Raw genomic sequence first — 14,573 nt, forward strand, 5'->3', positions numbered from 1 at the left:
TCTTCTGCCCATGGAATTTTTCAAGCAAGAATATTGGTGTGGAGTGTGTTGCCATTTCCTTCTCCAGGGGATCTTCCCCACCCAGGGACTGAACCTGCATCTCCTGTATTGGCAGGCAGATTCTTTACCACTGAACCACCTGGGAAGCCCCCAGCTGTTTGGTATCATAGCTAAAAACTCTGCCCAACCTAGCCATAAAGATATCTCTTACTTTTTTTCCTCAAAACTTTTGAGTATTTTTAAGTCTTTTTATATTATGTCTGAGGTAAAAGTTGATGTGTGTGTTTGTTTTTTTTGCATCTGCATGTGCAGTTGTTCCAGCACCATTGTTGAAAAGGCTATATCCTTTTTGCTCTGATTGCTTTTGCACCATTGTCACAAATCGGTTGACCATACTTGCTTGGGTCTGTTCTGTTCTACTGATCTGTTCTATCAGTTTACCAGTACCACACCGTCTTGATTACTGTAGCTTTATAGTAAGTCTTAATACAGAGTACTGTGATTCTTACCACTTTGTTGTTTTTTCATACTTGTTTTAGATATTTTAGATCTTTTACCTTTCTATGTACGTTTTAGAAATGTATGAAAGATGTAACAGTCTATGAAAATATCCTTCTGGGATATTTGTTAGAATTGCATTGAATCTGTGGAATTGGAGTAGAATTGAAATCTTTCCATGTGGGATCTTCCAGTCCATGAACATATGTTTTTCATTTATTTAGGTCTTATTTGATATCTTTCATCAGCACTTTGTAGTTCTAGCATACAGATCTTGTATTTGTTTTGTTAGCTTTGTAACTATTTCTTTTCTTTTAACTATTGTGTGTTTAAAGTTTTGGTTTCTAATTGTACATTGCTAAATATATTAAAGTATAAATGAATAACTTAAAATATGATTTTTTTTCACATTGTGCTGTGACCTTGCTAAACTTAATTTTAAAAGGCTTTTTGGGGAGAGGGGATTGTTTGCTTTAGACAGATTTGTTTGAATTTTTTAAGTGTAAAATAATGTCTTTTGAGAACAGGGATAGTTTTATTTCTTCCTTTCCAATCTGTACTTCTAGTCTGATGATGGCTAAGAGTGGTGAGAGGGTGTTCTTGCCTTGGTCATGATCTTTGGAGTTTACCACTAAGTATGATGTAGGTTTTTTGTAGATATTCTTTATCCAGCGGAGGAAATTTCCCTCTATTCCTAGTTTTGTGGGTTTTTTTTTTTTAATAGATTTGAAATTTGTTAAATGCTCTTTCTACATCAAGTGATATGATCAAATGATTTTTCTTTGAATCATTAATATTACGTGAGTGATTTGTTTTTGTTGTTTAGTTTCTAAGTCATGTCCAGCTCTTTGCGACCCCATGGACTGTAGCCTGCCAGGTTTCTCTATCATGGGATTTCCCAGACAAGAATACTGGAGTGGGTTGCCATTTCCTTCTCCGGGGGATCTTCCCCACTCAGGGATTGAACGTGAGTCTCCTCTATTGGCAGGTGGATTCTTCACCGCCGAGCCACCCAGGAAGCCCACGTGAGTGATTATGTGAGTGATTTCCAAATGTTGACTAGCTTGTTGGCATTCCCAGGATAAATCCCTCCTGGTGTATGTGGTGGTTGTTGTTTTAAATATATTACTGAATTTGATTTGCTAATACTTTGTTGAGGAGATCTATTTTTATATTCACAAGAGATGTCAGTCTATAGTTTTTTGTGATACCAGCTTTGATATCAGAGTGATTTTGTCTTCATAAAATGAGTTGGGGATTTTCCTTTATTCCTGTTTTCTGGAAGAAATTATGTAGAATTATTGTTTCTTTAAATGTTTGTGAATGTAGAATTCACCTGTGAAACCATCTGGGCCTAGAGATTCTTTTTGTAAAGGTTTTTTAATCACAAACTTATTTAATGGTTATAGGAATATTCAGGTTACTATTTAATCTTGGGTGAGTCTCAGTAGTTATTAATTATTTATTAAAAGATGTGTTTAGAAATCCAAGTTTTGCTACTGACCAGCTATGTGACCTTGGGAAAGGTACTTTAAGCATTAACCTCCCAGTTCTTAGTTTGTTCATCTGAAAATTTTAAAGAGTTAGATTTGTCTTCTTTAAGGTTTCTCTCAGTTTTCAAATTCTGTAATTCTGGTAGAATGAGAATGTGTATGTTTGAAGTTTATGTGAAAGAATTGTGAGCCTGTTTTTTGTTTCATCTGTCAGTGTTTGAACAATGGTTTACTTAGATTCACTTTGCTTTTTAACAGAAAATTTCTGTATTTTCTTCTTGTCAGTGGATTATTTGTTGATGAAAAGGTATGGTTAGAGGTAGGCCTTTTTATGTACTTATTCATGACATACTGATATGGTATATGAAAAATTACTTTTATGAGCTGTTTATATAAGAAGATGTGAGACATATCACATTACTTTCTAATGTCATACTTTCTTGAAAAAACTATTAATTAAAAATTTTTTAAATGTTAGAAATATTTCTTTCGGTGATTATTCTTCTGAATCTTTATAATTTGGTAATTATTCTACTGATTTAAGAAACCACTCCTTTTTGGTGACTTAAAATCTATGTAGGTATTTTCTGTGAAATTCATTTTCAGAAGATACATACTGCTGTTTGAATCCTGTACATTTATTGGGTTAAAAGAAAGTGAAAGTAGCATACAGATCTGCTGCTGAAGGAACATTAAGTTGCAGGCTGCAGCTGGAGGATTTTACGTAGGCACCTGTGGGTTTGAGTGCGTTCAATATACAGACTGCAGTAGGAGGCTGGCACTGCCTCTGCTGGCTCCACTACACTCCTTCACTGCTGTTCTGCCGATTTCTCCACTGTCCAGAAGACAAAATGGTGCAGCACGTAGAGGGCATGGGGAAAAAATAATCAGCAATATGATCCAAAGGTGGGTTTGCTACACGGAATTAGCAGAGAAAATTACTTAACAAGATGAAAAGCTTAGATATAGTTCAGTATGTCAGATATCCTTAGCTGTTTTAATGTTTGATTATGGCCACTTAAGAATGAAAATGTATAGTTCTGAAATCTGCATGCCCTCTCTCTATAGAGGTTTCAGGTATATTGCATGTGTAGCATTGATAAATGCATGCCTGGCAGCTTATAAACAGATTTATATTTGTACTAAATATGTATAATGTGTATATAGAGAAATAGATGTACATATACATGAATACATGAAGGGTTTTTTTTAAGCACTAGGTTTTTTTAAAAAGTAAACACAGGTTTTTTATTTTCTGTTGCACATTTGTCGCAGCTCCTGGTATTGTCTCTTTCCTTATATTGTTCATTTTTATAATAGTAGAGAGCATTAGTAGAGCATTCTCTGGTGAGATGGAAAATAAGTAGAATGAACACTGGAGTTGGCACTTAATATTTTATTGATGAGTGTGATGCAGTGTGAGTTCACATTGCACATAGTCATGATTTAAATGATTACCTCTTTTAGGAAAGCAAAATGTTAGTAAGAACGGCCATGTTTTAGACAGTGAGTAAAAAATAAGGAGAGGAAGTAGGACAAGTAAAATTTCTCTGTCCTTGGTTTCTTGAGCAACACTCAGCATTGACTCAAGGCACTGTCATTTCAGAAGTACAGTATAGAAACAATTGAACATCAAGCATAAAAAAAACCATGGAGGTTTAGTTTCCCACCCACTCCCGGAAGCACTTATGTACTCATATATTTTGGGTGTCGGTGACTGCATGTTACTGAGGAGCTGTCCAGTTGAGACAAGATATATTTACTTAAGCCACACCCAACAGACTCAGCTTTTTTATGCATTCGGTCACTATTTTAATCCTGTGCTGATTTGTAAGCATCTTATGTGGGATGCCTTTAAGTTGTAAAAAGAAAGAAAAGACTAGATTCACAGGTTCCAGCCGCATCTGTTCTGAATCTCTGAGTTGTTATATTAATAGCACAGAAGAGCAGTGTTTTAAGTTATGCAGCGTGATATCTGGCAGGGAGAGAGAGAATATGAATATTTGTGTGGTTCCAGTGTAAGTGTACTGCAAGTATCCTGATCATATAGGTAACAGTGCTTCTGGCAGACTGTTTTTTGGTTGCTGTTGTGGGTGTTTAATTGGGATATGGCATTTAGAGTTCAGATTCTCTTGTTTGGGAAAATATTTAAGTATGAAATACTTAATTTTTCTGTGCTTTAAAAAATTAGTGAAGATTAAGCCTGAGTTTAAAAATCTGTGTTTTATTCTATACTAATGTCATCTTGTATGTGGTAAGAATTAACAACTGTATGGCTGTTTGCTGCTGTGTTGAATTACCTCACCCACTTTACTGTAGACAGAAATAAGGAGGGATCAGTATTGATCTTATTAGTCTGCAGAGGGCTCATATTTTATATTTTCAAAAACTCTTTCCTTTAGACAAAGCAAATTCACGCTATCTTCTCCCCCCAAAAGAAATATAGCCTCCTCATCTGTACTATATTCCTTTGATTTTATAGAATGACACAGAAGAATAATACGGGATTTTTATGTGCCAACTTTAGTGACAATAGATAACTAACTATAGATGGAAATACACTATATTATTAGGATGTTTCATGTATCTAAGATGTTATATAACCCTGATGGAATGTTGCAGATGAAACAAAGAAATCTGATTGGTTCCTCACAAGACACAGCAGCCTTGAAATCCATTCTAACCAGAGGTTTCTACAGCAGCCTGGATGGTTAGTTAGCATCACAGTAAAAACAGAAAAATGCCTTGGAGACAGGGAGGGGTTTGAAAGAGAAAATGAAGTTGTTAAAAACACTTTGGTAATCCTTATCCTTGAGCGTTATATTTTCTTGCAGGGTTTTTTCCCCCTTCAGACTCCTTGTTGTTGTTTATTGTTACTTAAAGGAAGTGTTGCATTCTATTAAGTTAACAAACTTTCTAGATAGTATTATTTAATGAGCTAGAAGAGCCTCTTAAAAGAGTGTTAAGTGATGGAGTGGGTTAATGAATAATATAATTTCAGAACATTTATTAAATATGGATGAGTGGGACTTACTGGGGGAAGAGGAAACATGGGATGGAAAAGAGTTCTGAAGAACAGCACACTGGTAGAAACTCTTTGGCCCTACCCTTTCCCATCATATTAAAATTGCTTTAGATGATTTGTCATCTAAGACTTTAGTGATATTTGGTGAGGGCACGTTAATATTGACATTCAAACAGCAGGCTATTGCAAGTCAAAACAGGTGAAAAATTGTTTGCTGTCTGCTGGCTACTAGAAACACCCTTGAGATGTGAGAACAGTACATATTAGCTTTTATGTATTTATTATTCTTGGCTAGGTGGCCTGTTGGAATATAGTTATAAATTACAGCACTAATTATCCAACCCTTTTATCCTTTTCCAAAACATGTAAAATACACTTGTAGTTTATTCTGTTAAAATTTGAAAAGTCTTATATTTAAACAGTGTTAGGTCAACTTCACTTATAGAACCTGGGAGAAGGAAAAATTACTGTGTGCAGGAATGAGCATTTATATTAAGAAAATAATGATTACTTTCAATTATTATACTGAAAAGAAGAAGCATATTTAAAGAGTTTATCTAATGTATCATTTTATTCTGATACAAGCCACCCATATCTTTTTAGTTCCATTTCTGTGCTTATTTTGTAAATTATCCGATATGCTAATAGAGTCAGGCTGAAGGCAGCTGGCTGCTAGTGTTACAAGCTGAAAACAAAATGGCTGGCAAGGATTAGCACTGTAAATTTTCGATAGAGAGCTGGATGCAATTAAGATATCTTTTGTTGAAGGAGAATGTTGCAAAGTAAGTTGATGAGGGAATAACTAGATGCTTTTGACAATAAAGAAACATCATTTTATTAAAGAAAATGTACCAATACTCTTCCAGAATAAAAACAATAAGGTTTCACGCTAAAGAGAATCATTAGTTTTCAACTAAGCAATAAAAAAACTCTTGTTAATATTCATTCAACCATCTTTGTCTTTATAGTTCTAAAATTCAGGTAGTTTCTTAGGGTATTATTTATGATTTCACAGTAACAGTGTAGTTAAGAATAAAAGAAATTAATAAATGAAAACATTCTTAGAACAGAGGAAAATTTAGAGATAAGTTTCTAGAAGTTTTATTTCTTTGTGAATCTTTCAGATTAGCATTAGATTTATTTATGAATTTTTTAGATGAGAACCTTTCAGGATAATAGAAGAAATAGAATAATGTACAAATTTAGAGATGAGTGAAAATATAGTTTAGAAAATGACAACGTCCATAGATTTGTATATTAGTAAAGTTTTTTTTACGTGTAATAAGAAGCCTTTTCCATTGATTTTTAGCAATTGTTGAAAGATTAAATGACATTAAAATTGTTGATGGCCTCAGATGGATTGAGAATTAGATTCAGGAATTTTTAATTACTTAGGGTGGAGAGAGCACATTAGGTTACATGCCTGTCTTTCAGTGTAAATGGCTATTTACTGTAAGGGAGCAGAAATGTAAATTTCTCATTTCCACTTTTCTAGCACATAGTACACTGTCACAGCACTTAGTGGGTATCTAGTATGATGAATGAATAATAAAAGCAAATACACACACACACACACAAACACATAAATACAAAAAACACATAAAAGACACACACACATACATACATAAATACACAGTTATATTCATGTAATTTTCACAACCTTATGGGATAAAGTCTATTATTACTCATTTAGTAGCAGCAGAGATAAAGAAACAGAGACAGAGAAGAAGAAGTTAAATGACTTGACCAAAGTCATATAGTAAATGTTTGAGCCAGGATTTGTAGTTATGTGGTCCCAAACTCTTTGATCATATCTTCCTTCATTAATTGAAGATTAAGATACACTAGTACTCAACAGTATCCTTAGCCCTCAGGAACATATGCTATGACACACACTTTGTCAGAAACTACAGAGCAGAGAAAAAACCTTTCTGCTACATCTCTTTCAAAATTGCTCTGATATTTTGTTTTCTAAAATGCTTTTCTATCACTTAGCTGTCGCTGATGGTCCATTATCAGCTAATGCAGATGTCAGTTCTAAAAGCTATTTAAAAGTCAGAGCAAGTGTAGTCAGGAAGCAGTTGGAAAACACATGAAGCTTTCTGCACTCCCCAAAATGACTGCCAACATCTAATCAGTCATCAAGTCCCACTGATGAAAACTTCTGAATATTTCTCAACTTTGTCTTCTCTTTTCCTCTGCCATTCTCACATCTTTATATTAGGATTTCCTCTTTTCTCACTTAAATTATTAGGTTGGTGCAAATGTAATTGCGGCTTTGGACCATGAATTTTAAATCATTATAGCTAGGCTCAAACACATCTTTATAAATCAAAATAGGAACCATTACACTCAATACATTTTTTGCCAGTGAGAAGTTTATTCCTGTAGCACAAAAATCTGTGCTTCGGGACTTGACGAACTCTTGGAAAGCATTTTCTGCCTCCATCTGGTTGTGGAAGTGTTTTCCCTGCAAAAAGTTATCAAAAAGTTTGAAGAAGTGGTAGTTGGTTGGCAAGAGGTCAGGTGAATATGGCAGATGAGGCAGAATGTCATAGCCCAATTCACTCAACTTTTGAAGCTTTGTGCGGTTGAGCATTGTCATGAAAAAGAACTGGACCCTGTCTGTTGACCAGTGCTGGCTGTGAGCATTGTGGTTTTTTGGTGTACCTCATCTATTTGCGAGCACACTTCTCAGATGTAATGGATTCACTAGCATTCAGAAAGCTGTAGTGGATCAGACATGCAGCAGACCACCAAATAGTGACCTTGACCTTTTTTTGGTGCAAGTTTCTCTTTGTGAAGTGCTTTGGAGATTCTTCTTGATCCAGCCACTGAGCTGGTTGTCACCGGTTGTCATGAAAAATCCACTTTTTCTCATATGTCACAGTCCAATCGAGAAATGGCTTTTTGTTCTTATGTAGACTAAGAGAAGGCGACACTTCAAAATGATGATCTTTTTGATTTTCAGTCAGCTCATTGGGCACCCACTTACCAAGCTTTCTCACCTTTCCAGTTTGCTTCAAATGCCCAGTGACCATAGAATGGTCAAGGATGAGTTCTTTGGAAACTTCTTGTGTATTTGTAAAAGGATCAGCTTTGAATGATGACTCTCAGTTGTTGTCAACTTCTTATGGCCAGCCACTGCACTCCTCATCTTCAAGGCTCTTGTCTCCTTTGCAAAACTTATTGAACCACCCCTGCACTGTACGTTCATTAGCAGTTCCTGGATCAGTTGCGTTGTTGATGTTGTGAGTTGTCTATGCTGCTTACAACCCATTTTGAACTCAAATAAGAAAGTTGCTGAAATTTGCTTTTTGCCCACATCATTTCCATAGTCTAAATATAAAATAAACAGCAAGCAACAAGTCATTAGCAAAAAAGAGAAAAAGAACGAATTGTGCATTAAAATGACATATAGTTCAGTTCAGTTGCCCTATCGTGTCTAACTCTTTGTGACCCCATGGACTGTAGCACACCAGACCTCCCTGTCCATCAACAACTCCTGGAGTTTACTCAAACTCATGTCCATTGAGTCCGTGATGCCATCCAACCATCTCATCCTCTGTCATCCCCTTCTCCCGCCTTCAGCCTTTCCCAGCATTAGGGTCTTTTCAGATGAGTCAGTTCTTCCCATCAAGTGGCCAAAATATTGGAGTTTCAGCTTCAACATCAGTCCTTCCAATGAATATTCAGGACTGATTTCCTTTAGGATGGACTGGTTGGACTATTTAGGATGGACTATTTCTGCTTTATTGACTATGCCAAAGCCTTTGACTCTGTGGATCACAATAAACTGTGGAAAATTCTGAGAGATGGGAATACCAGACCACCTGACCTGCCTCTTGAGAAACCTGTATACAGGTCAGGAAGCAACAGTTAGAACTGGACATGGAACAACAGACTGGTTCCAAATAGGAAAAGGAGTACGTCAAGGCTATATATTTTCATTCTGCTAATTTAACTTCTATGCAGAGTACATCATGAGAAACGCTGGGCTGGAGGAAGCACAAGCTGGAATCAAGATTGCCGGGAGAAATATCAATAAACTCAGATACGCAAATGACACCACACTTATGGCAGAAAGTGAAGAACTAAAGAGCCTCTTGATGAAAGTGAAAGAGGAGAGTGAAAAAGTTGGCTTAAAGCTCAACATTCAGAAAACTAAGATCATGGTATCCGGTCCCATCACTTAATGGCAAATAGATGGGCAAACAGTGGACACAGTGGCTGACTTTATTTTTCTGGGCTCCAAAATCACTGCAGATGGTAATTGCAGCCATGAAATTAAAAGACACTTGCTCCTTGGAAGGAAAGCTATGACCAACCTGGACAGCGTATTAGAAAGCAGAGACATTACTTTATCAACAAAGGTCCATCTAGTCAAGGCTGTGGTTTTTCCAGGAGTCATGTAAGGATGTGAGGGTTGGACTATAAAGAATGCTGAGTGCCAAAGAATGGATGCTTTTGAACTGTGGTGTTGGAGAAGACTCTTGAGAGTCCCTTGGACTGCAGGGAGATCCAACCAGTTCTTCCTAAAGGAAATCAGTCCTGAATATTCACTGGAAGGGTGATGTTGAAGCTGAAACTTCAATACTTTGGCCACCTGATGCGGAGAGCTGACTCATTTTAAAAGACCCTGGGAAAGACTGAGGGCAGGAGGAGAAGGGGACGACAGAGGATGAGATGGTTGGATGGCATCACGGATACAATGGACATGGGTTTGGTGATGGTCAGGGAGGCCTGACATGCTGCAGTTCATGGGGTCGCTAAGAGTTGGACACGACTGAGTGACTGAACTGAACTGGACTGGTTGGATCTCCTTGCAGTCCAAGGGACTCTCAAGAGTCTTCTCCAACACCACAGTTCAAAAGCATCAATTCTTTGGCACTCAGCTTTCTTTATAGTCCAATTCTCACATCCATACATGACTACTGGAAAAACCATAGCTTTGACTATATGGACCTTTGTTGGTAAAGTAATGTCTCTGCTTTTTAATATGCTGTCTAGGTTGGTCATAACTTTTCTTCCAAGGAGCAAGCGTCTTTTAATTTCATGGCTGCAGTCACTATCTGCAGTGATTCTGGAGCCCCTAACAATAAAGTCTATCACTGTTTCCACTGTTTCCCCATCTGTTTGCTGAATAACATAACCACATTTACTTAGAATGATGCTGGATAATGTTCCAGTTATCAAACGGCAAATTTCAACAATGCCAAAACCGCAATTACTTTTGCACCAACCTACCACTAAGTTTCTAGTGTCAGTGCCCTTTAAGGTTATTCTCTATTTTGCTGTAAGAATAAATTTTCATAAATATAAACTGCCATAACAGAATAAACTATAGCATGGATTTTCACTCATTCTCCTTGCTGTAACCAAATTCTGATACAGATATACACAGGCACAGGTAATACACAGACTCAATATAGACATTTTTATTTTGGTAAAATAAAAAAAATTGATGTTTGAGTCTCCTTTTTTGGAGATGAGAAATTCCAATATGAATATTACCTGTGAACAAGGTTTAGCTTAGTATTGTGTGTGTCTCAGATTTTCCTCGGTGTTGGTGTTCTCTCTGTGTAATTCTGCATCTTGCTTATTTTGCTCTTGTTGGCGTATGTGGATGTGGTTTATTTCTTTTAGGTGTTGTATGGAATTCAGTTTTATAAGCATATTTTTAAAATCCATTTCTCTCTTAATTGAAATTTGAGTTCATTTTAGTATGTGTTTTGTGTTACTACAAATAATGCTGTGGTGAATTCCTTACTTACGTATCTAGGAGCTATACCTAGAAGTAGAATTGCCCAGGTGTAGGTTGTTTGCATTTTCACTTTTCCTAGATAATTTCTCTCCTGTGTCTCCATATTAGTTTACAGTCCTTTCAGAAGTATTTGAGAGTTCCTGTTTTGCCATATCCTTGCCAACGTTGACTTGTTCACACTTCTTCATTTTCCCCATTCTGGTACCCTACTGCTTTAATTTCTGTTGCCATAATTTTCAACAAGGCTCAATATCCTTCCATTGGCCTTTCAGATGTGGAGTGGGCTTTCAGATTTCCTCTTTCGTTAACGGTCTGCTCATACCCTTTATGTATTTTTCTCATGGATTATTTATCTTTTTAAAAAAAATTGATCCAACCCACCACCTGTTTGTACAGATAGTTTATACATTTATTTTAAATGATTCAGAAAAAATAAATAAGAATGAAATATCATAACATGTGAGTTCAGTTCAGTTCAGTCACTTAGTCATGTCTGACTCTCTGCGACCCCATGGACTGCAGCATGCCAGGCCTCCCTGTTCATCACCAACTCCCAGTTTACTCAAACTCATGTCCATTGAGTCGGTGATGCCATCCAACCATCTCATCCTCGGTCGACCCCTTCTCCTCCTGCCTTCAATCTTTCCCAGCATCAGGGTCTTTTCAAATGAGTCAGTTCTTCACATCAGGTGGCCAAAGTATTTGAGTTTCAGCTTCAGCATCAGTCCTTCCAATGAATATTCAGGACTGATCTCCTTTAGGATGGACTGGTTGGATCTCCTTGCAGTCCAAGGGACTCTCAAGAGTCTTCTCCAACACCACAGTTCAAAAGCATCCATTCTTTGGCACTCAGCTCTTTATAGTCAACTCTCACATCCATACATGACTACTGGAAAAACCATAGCCTTGACTAGACGGACCTTGTGAAAGGACCATGAGAAAATTATATGAAATTCAGATTTGTGTCCATAAATAAAGTTTTATTGTAACATAGCCATACTGATTTAGTTATATATTGTCTATGGCACTATATGTAGTGGCACTATAGTGGCCACTATAGTGGCAGAGTTGAGTAGTCAGAAAACATGTTGTCTGCAAAGCCTAGAATATTTGTTCTCTTTACAGACGTTTGTGGACCTTTAGATTGATTCACAGTCTGTGACATTCATGGCAGATATCTTCTCTCAGTCTCTATCTGGTCTTAAAACTTTGTTTTTGGTTATGAGATTAAAACTCTAAACTTGTATTGAATAGAAGTTAAAATTTTTAATTTATTCATGTTTAACTTTCTTTCCCTCTATTTTGTTTCAGAAATCTTTCTTTAAGAGGTCACAAATATATACTCCTGTATTTTCTTAAAATGGTTAAAGTTGTATTTTTCAGTTTCAGATTTTTAATTTTAGTTTTTCTTTTTTCCATTAATTTTTGGTGATAGGATTATGGTGTGAGAATGGGATCCAATTTTTTTTTTTTCTCCTATGGAGAAAGACAATTTCCTACCTTATCTGTTGTCTAATAGCCTTTCCTTACTCCAGTGTTTTTTAGTAATGCTATTTTGTCATATTCAAAGGTCCTTTATTTACATGAAAGTCTGTTTTCTGGTTCTTTATTCAGTTCCTTCCATATTCTTTGATTAAATGTTTTTATATTCTGTTTGATCCTAATGATCTCTAGTATTCAACCACTTCATCACTGTATTCACATTTCCCAGTTTCTTGGGAGAAAAATACAGAATGGTAATACTCTAGTACGGAGAAGGCAATGGCAAGCCACTCCAGTACTCTTGCCTAGAAAATCCCATGGATGGAGGAGCCTGGTAGGCTGCAGTCCGTGGGGTCGCTAAGGGTCGGACACGACTGAGTGACTTCACTTTTCACTTTCACGCATTGGAAAAGGAAATGGCAACCCACTCCAGTGTTCTTTCCTGGAGAATCCCAGGGACGGGGGAGCCTGGTGGGCTTCCATCTATGGGGTCACATAGAGTCGGACACGACTAAAGTGACTTAGCAGCAGCAGCAATACTCTAGTAAGAACCTTACTAATGACAAGCTTAAAGAAAGGAATATTATTTTTGAATTTTGTATATTATGTATATCAATAGAGTCAGCAAAAACAAGACCTGAACATGATTGTGACTCAGGTCATGAGCTCCTTATTGCAAAATTCAGGCCTAAGTTGAAGAAAGTAGGGAAAACCACTAGCCCATTCAGATATGACCTAAATCAAATCCCTTATGATTATACAGTGGAGGTGACAAATAGATTCAAGGGATTAGATCTGATAGAGTTTCTTGAAGACTATAGATAGAGGTTTATAACATTGTACAGGAGGCAGTGACCAAAACCATCCCAAAGAAAAAGAAATGCAAGAAGGCAAAATGGTTGTCTGAGGATGCTTTCCATATAGCTGAGAAAAGAAGAGAAGTGAAAGGCAAAGGAGAAAGGGAAAGATATACTCAGCTGAATGCAGAGTGCCAGAGAATAGCAAAGAGAGATAAGAAAGCCTTCTTAAGTGAACAATGCAAAGAAATAGAGGAAGACAATAGAATGGGAAAGACTAGACATCTCTTCAAGAAAATTGGAGATACCAAGGGAACATTTCATGCAAAGCTGGGCACTGTAAAGGACAGTAATGGCAAGGACCTAACAGACGCAGAACAGATTAAAAAGAAGTGGCAAGAATACACAAAAGAACTACATAGAAAAAAGTCTTAATGACCCAGATAACCACGATGGTATGGTCACTCACCTAGAGCCAGACATCCTGGAGGGTGAAGTCAAGTAGGCCTTAGAAAGTATTACCACGAACAAAACTAGTTGAGGTGATGAAATTCCAGCTGAGCTATGTCAAATCCTGAAAGATGATGCCGTTTCAGTGCTGCGCTCAGTGTGTCAGCAAATGTGGAAGACTCAGCAGTGACCACAGGGCTGGAAAAGGTCAGTTTTCATTCCAGTCCCAAAGAAAGGCAATGCCAAAGATGTTTGGACTACCATACAACTATGCTCATTTCACAGGCTAGCAATGTAATGCTCAAAATCCTTCAGGCTAGGCTTCAGTGGTATGTAAGTCAAGAACTTCCAGATACACAAGCTACGTTTAGAAAAGGCAGAGGAATTGGAGATCAAATTGCTAACATCTGTTGGGTCATAGAAAAAGCAAGGGAATTCCAGAGAAATATCTACTTCTGCTTCACTGATTACACTAAAGCCTTGGTGTGGATCCCAACAAACTGTGGAAAATTCTTAAAGAGATGGGAATACCAGACCACCTTACTTGCCTCCTGGGAAACCTGTATGCAGTCAGGAAGCAACAGTTAGAACCAGACAAGGAACAATAAACTGGTTCCAGATTGGGAAAGGAGTACGTCAAGGCTGTATATTGTCACCCTGCTTATTTAACTTATATGCAGAGTACATCATGTGAAATGTCAGGCTGGATGAAGCATAAGCTGAAATCAAGATTGCTGGGAGAAATATCAATAACCTCAGATATGCAGATGCCACTACCCTTATGGCAGAAAGCAAAGAACTAAAGAGCCTCTTGATGAAAGTGAAAGGGGAAAGTGAAAAAGCTGACTTAAAACTCAACATTCTTGCAAAAAGGTGGGCAAACAGTGGAAGCAGTGACAGACTTTCTTTTCTTGGGCTCCAAAATCACTGCAGATGGTGATTGCAGCCATGAAATTACTTCCATGAAATTTCCTTCCTTGGAAGGAAAGCTATTGCAGACCTAGACAGTGTATTAAAAAGCAGAGACATCACTTCACCGACAAAGGACCATATAATCAAAGCTG

General features: G+C 37.1%; 1 protein-coding gene across 6 annotated transcripts in view; it reads left to right on the forward strand.

Moving 5' to 3' along the window:
* The window catches only part of TANC2 (tetratricopeptide repeat, ankyrin repeat and coiled-coil containing 2), a 369,078-nt gene that overhangs the window by 73,242 nt on the left and 281,263 nt on the right, over window positions 1-14,573 (forward strand). The window contains exon 2 of one of the 6 annotated variants that reach the window (XM_055408164.2): window positions 10,896-10,981. The exons of the other annotated variants lie outside the window; for them this stretch is intronic. The gene's annotated coding sequence lies outside the window, so the exon portion shown is untranslated. The remainder of the gene's footprint in view (window positions 1-10,895; window positions 10,982-14,573) is intronic. 6 annotated transcript variants of the gene reach the window in all.

The sequence above is a fragment of the Moschus berezovskii genome, chromosome 20 (genome assembly GCF_049115385.1).
Source record: "Moschus berezovskii isolate FMDL1 chromosome 20, NW_MosBer_1.0, whole genome shotgun sequence".
NCBI lineage: Eukaryota > Metazoa > Chordata > Mammalia > Artiodactyla > Moschidae > Moschus > Moschus berezovskii.